Source organism: Nannospalax galili, unplaced genomic scaffold, assembly GCF_000622305.1.
Source record: "Nannospalax galili isolate Female #2095 unplaced genomic scaffold, S.galili_v1.0 scaffold96, whole genome shotgun sequence".
NCBI lineage: Eukaryota > Metazoa > Chordata > Mammalia > Rodentia > Spalacidae > Nannospalax > Nannospalax galili.
Window position 1 is genome coordinate 2,147,858 of NW_008342018.1, and position 6,326 is coordinate 2,154,183.

Consider the following 6,326-nt stretch of genomic DNA (forward strand, 5'->3'; position numbering starts at 1 on the left):
AAAACACCACACACAGACAGACAGAAGAAGACACAGAGACAGACAGACAGACACACACACACACACACACACACACACAGACAGACACATACACACACAGACAGACACACAGACAGACACATACACACAGAGACACAGACACACAGAGACAGACAGACAGACAGACACACAGAGACAGAGACAGAGAGAAACAGACACACACACACATACACAGAGAAAGAGACACACACAGAGAGACAGAGATGGAGACACACACAGAGACAGACACACACACATAGAGACTTAGTTTAGTATCCTGTAGCAAAAAATGTTAGTTACACAATTAGCACGTAGTTTCTTTTAAAAGTTACAAACGTCTTTAAAAAGATGAAACACCTGAACAATAAAGTGTGTTGTTGCGACTAGAAAGCTCTTTTTATTCTTTATTGGCAGAGGTTTGTATTGCATAAGTTAGTATTTCCTGCTGGGCGAAGCATTAATTCAGAAAGGATGATTGACAGACACTTAGGTATTCAAAAGGTAAATTGCATAGATCAGACCATACTGAGTTCCTTACTTCCCAATATTCAAATAGAATAGTTTTCTGATACCCTCTAGAGGTTTCTGAAGCCTGTGGAGCATTGTTGCAGCTATTAATTGCTCATAATATTTCTCAACTTATTCGAAAAAAACAAGTAAGGATATTTTTTATTTTATTTTTCAGAACAAAAATAAAATTCTCTACTGTTAGGAAAAAAAAATTTAAAATATCAGAGGAGCAAAATATTATTCAGTGTGCTTTTGATATTTGAATTGTTCCCATGAATGCATTTCCAAATGCTATTTATAAATTTATTTTAGGAGACCCATTTGGGTGTTTTTAAGGTGGGTTTATTTCGTAGACATATTCGTAATTAGTACCTCTGGATAACATACACTAAATGCTAGGTACACTGTGTAGTGAAGGACAAGGACAGGTACTGCAGTCCCATCTTGTACAAACCCTGTACATTTCAGAAAAAGACTTAGTCTCAAACTGTTTCGGGAGATGATTTCTAGGCACTTAAAATGTCGTGTGTAATTAGAGCATTTGTTTGTCCAGTGCCTTGGCCCACATCTGAAAGTCCACACTATCAGTGTAAAATATGGTAGAGACCTTGATCCATTTGGAGTCAATTTGACCACTAAAGAGGCTGAAGAAGGAACTGTGACTTTGAGCTTGCTCCATGGCCTCAGGACAACACCCAGTAATGGTTCCTGACACTGAATCTTTTTGAGCACATTTGCTATAAGGAGTAATACTTCACTGAGAGAGGCTATCTGGATTTTTGTATTTATTTGCTTTGATCCTTTGTGATTTAATTGGTTTCTTTTCACTGTAATAAAAATCACTGTGAGAAAAAAAAAAAAAACATTCTCTGAATTCTGAGTCTTTCTAGAGATTCATCAAACCTAGGCATGGTTTTCAGGACCTGTTGAACACTCCATGCGTATGTGCACATGTGTTTTGAAAGCATTTTAAGGTCTTTCAGTATTCATTCACAGAATAACAGAATCATTGATTTAGGATGATATAAAATGAAAATTCACAATGTTATCTAGCTAATCGTTATAGAGAACTAAATTTCTCACTCCAAATTTAGTTCTTACTAAATTTCTTTAGGTTCTGTAAGTTGGTTATTTAGGAAAACCACAAATCTATTCAGACATACGAATGGACTGAAGTTGTCTACATTCATTGGTGAATAGCAAATTCAGGCAGAGGTTTTCTGCCAGTGTCTCTTAGCTGCTTCGGTAAGACTTTTCCAAAGTAAGAGGAGATTTGGCGTTGTTGCTAAAGTTCCTTGAGTCGGGGAGACAAAATCTGCCACCTCCTCCCTTGTTCCCAATAAACTGAAATGTGATTTTTGCCAAACTGCAGTCTGGGAAACCAGTGAGTTTTGGGGCTTACTTACAGAGAAATGTGTGAGGATTTACTTCCAGTACTGTGTGTGCTCCCTTCTTGAGGCTACACTGTAAAGTCTTTTTCCAAGCATGGATGGTGACTCCACATAGCTGGTAAAATGGCAAGAGGCTCCCCTAGGTTTCCCCAGCCTACATACCCTTAGTTCATCCCGCAGGTCACCCTTGCAACTAGGGCCCACTGTGGTTTGGGAGGTGTGGCTGGACTCTCAGGGGAGAGTCCCTTGGCTGCCTCTACCCCTCCTTCCTTGCAGGGAAAAACAGGTAACAAGCTCAGCTATGACAATCCTAGGTAAGCTGACACAAGCACGCTTAGAAAAATGACATTTGTCTCCTCTCTGTCTGTCAAAGAACAGTCCTATACAACAAGAGTAAAGCAGCTGTTCCATACAGACACAGTCATCACTGATCTGATGACCTTTACCAGGAAGACTTTATCTGATAAGACAGCTTTTAACTGATGAGAAGTTTCTGTTATGGCCTTTCCATGACCTACCTGCATCACCATCTTCTTCAAACCCCTCAAACCCCTCAAACCCCTATTTTCAATAAGTCTTAAACCTGGTTTAAGTTTTTCCTCTGAGTCTTTCTTCAAGTTTCGTAGTTCATGTTTGTCTCCTGTGTTCATGCATGCAAATACAGTATATGTCTTTTCCTCTTAATTCATCTGTTATCAGTTATTCCACAGATGAAAGTGATGACATTTTTAAGAGAGAGAAAATTTCATATCTTCCAAAGCTTATCCAATAACATCTTTAGTATACTATCATTAAATTTTATTTTATTTCCTTACTTTTTAGGCCAGACTGGCTGGACTAAACTTGTTAAGGTAGCAAAATATGACCTTGAACACCTGATATCTCTGTATTTACATCCCAGGTATAGTGATTACAGGGGTGCACCAGCATACCCAGACTATGCTGTTCTAGGGGTAGAATCTAGTGCTTTGGACATGCCAACTGAGCTTCATCCCCAGCTCTACCTTAAATTTTAAATATATTGACATGGGCAATATATATTCTAAGTTAGATAGGCATTTCCTTTTTCCTTGCTTTTTTGTTTTGAAACAGGATCTTACTATGTGGACGTGACTGTCCTCAAACTCCCTTTGCAGACTAGATTGGCATTGAAGTCACAACCACCCACCTGTTTCTGCTTCCTGAGTGTTAGGATTAAAGGCACATACCACCATGTCTGGTAGATAGGCATTTCCTAAAAATGAGCCCGTGTTTGATACTTTGCAGTTGTTTTCCCTAATTGTAGTTATAACAACAGAGACTGTAAAATACGACATTTCTAAAAGTTTCTCTAGTTTCTTCATATTATAAATGTTAATTATCCAAATTCCAATAATCTTTTTTACTATTTAATCTAAGTAAATTTGAATATAAAAGAAATCACCTTATCAAATGTAGAGGGAACTGTGTGTTTCACCCATATTCAGGTGGCAATCTATTGAATGAAAAAGTTCCATCTGTGTGAAAGGGATGAGCTCGAAATGGGAACTGTTGTTCAGAAAAACATTCCTTTTGAGAAACAAGTCAAAACTGTAATAATATCTTGCTCTATGTAGTATAAATAACAGTCAAGAAGAATTTATATGACATATATACGTATTTTTAAGGAAATACATAGAAGGTTGGAGAACTCAGACTTTATTTATGCCAGTCATTCCAAATGAGCTGGTGCTCTGAAATTCTAGGTCCCAAGTCACAGAATTCCATAGGTTTATATGTTTTCATGTTGTTTTTTAACAGTTACAACATTGATGGTTTCAAATTGTAGCCTATGTGCCTACCAGCCAAGATACATACTTGTCTCAAGACCTCCAAGCAGAAATGCCTTCTTCAGGACTGTTTGTAGGAACAAATACTCAAGGAAGGGTTAAGACAATCTTTAATAGAGTTTCTTTCAAGTGACTTAGCAAGCAAGGTAATTGTTAACAGATGTTCCACTAGATATCTCTGGTATTCATTTATCAATATGGCTTTTTCCATTTTAGTTTTGATTAAATTTCAACATAAATTTTAGTAACCATTTATAAAACCACTATTATATGAGTACTATATTTTAAAGTAAAAAATCAGTCATAAAACACTATTAGACACAGAGGTAGATGACATCAAATGCATAGGCATATTTCTTTTCCTCTTCAATCTTATATATATGCATATAAATGTATATACATATACATATGTCAGAAATTTTCAAACAAATTTTCATCAGTATTTTATCAACTTTAAATAGGAAATGTTTTCTACAGGAATTAACTTAAACAAAGTGAATCGTGATTTAATTCTATAATTTTCAAAATTTATACAAGAAGAGGACCATGAAATAAACTTTAATATTAACTGACAGTTCAACCAAAAACATAAAAATTCTAAAGAAATATTTTTACTTAAATGGGGAAGTGGAGGTGCAATTAGATGGACAGCAGGTAAAGGCAGCTGCCACCTAGGCAGAGGACCTGAGTTCCCTCTGTGGCTCCCACATTGTTGAAGGGAAGCCAGACTCCACAAACTTATCCTCTGACCTCCACTCATGTGCCAGGGTACACACACACCAACATGCCTAGGCATCCACAAACACATAAGTATTTACACACAAAATAAATAAATAAATGTAAACAAATGTTTAGGAGTTAATTTGAGAGACTAGTCAAATGCAGAGATTAAGTGTCTGCAATACGCCTTCAATGTAACCTCTGCATCTCTCAACTCTCACCAGAGAAGTTTTTTATACAGAAGATGGTGATTAACATGGAAACTCACAATTGGGCAATGTTCAGAAAACAATGGCCAAGGAGGGGAGGGAGAGACTCACAGCTGGTCCCTGAGTGTGGCGCTCCTGGAACACACGGGACTTGTGAGTACCTCCTCTCCAAGAGGGTAGAGGCACATAGCTGCCTTGGCCATTCCACTCTTGAGGATTGGCAGCCCCTTTTTTTCCCCCTTTTACTTTTGGTCTGAGTGTTTGCTTGGGACTGTTAAAGATGAAGGAGAAATTGAGGCTTTCTGATCACAGCTACTCCCTGATGTTAGCCGAAGGCTCTTAGTCCTCTGAAAGGACTCCAACTGCCCACCCTGATGTAGACAAAGACCTCCTGTCTATATATTTCTCTAATGCAATACCTGGTTATGCAAAAGACCAGTTAAATGATCTTAGAGTGGTCAGCTGTTCTCTGAAACTTGCAGTTAGGCTTGTGCTGTGGACTAGTGAAGACTCCCCTGTGACCTTCAGGTCTTGGGAATGTTCCCCTAGAAATTGGCATTTCACCCCCTTTCTTTTTCTATCTTGAACAACACCCCTAGAAACAAAGAATTCCCAAAGTTCTATCCTGCATGGATTTTCACATACATTGAATTCAACTCATAAGAGAGAAAATAAATTTCCCTATCCATTTTGTTATCTTACCTCAGGGCATTCAGGCTCAGGCCAAACCAGTTAGGTGAGAATTTAAATTGGCTTACCCTGTGGAGAGAAAAAAAAACACACACACACAAAAACCCATACAAGGGCGGCCGCAAGCATTTAAAGAATTTTATTTATTTATTTATTTTAGTATCTTTTTTTTTTCTTTAGAAACCTTTTTTTTTTTTTTATTAGAAGAAGCATTTCATTACAACAGCATTAACCTATTCAATAATATTTTTCTGAGCTAGGTTACATCCGTTCAAAAAAGATCTCCACTTCGTTGTCAAAACACACAGTTTCATACAGAAAAATTCATTCCAAGGCAATTGACATTGAGACGTTTTCACATGCATTTCCAATCTCTATATACATGACTATTACTGGTCACAGTCGCCCACCTTCTGAGCTCCTCGGCATGTGAGCATTAATACAAACTCATCAGATAGACAGCCTTCCTCTCCCACTAGAGCCTCCATACTCTGCCATGTCTGCCACTGTCCACTGTGCTGTCAGCATACCCATCCATTCATCCCTATCTGCCCTTCTGGTAAATCTAGTCAACCAGAGGTCCCTGTTCCAGGAGGATCAGCAGTTCCTCATTTACGGCAATCCATTGTCAATATTCCTTTGGATAGAATTGGGGTCTGCTGTTCATTTTTCCAGTAGTATGTTGGGTTACTGTCTGGAAGAGCCTTTATCCATCCTGGCCAACTACTCAACTGAAGGTATCGCCTGTCTGGCTTTGCTGTTTGTCAAGTAGCTTTTAGTTATATATGTGTAAGCTCTTATGAAATTATATTGGCCCCTTTAATCTTTGGTATACTTCCCTTTTGGGTGTTTAAGGACATACAATTGGACCAGATAAACTGATTTGTTTTTACTCTTGAGGTCGTTAGAGGATCTGTTCCTCAGGGGTCCCATGGGGTTGGGAGGAGCCCCTGGCTCCTTTCTTTTACCAGCTCCATCCA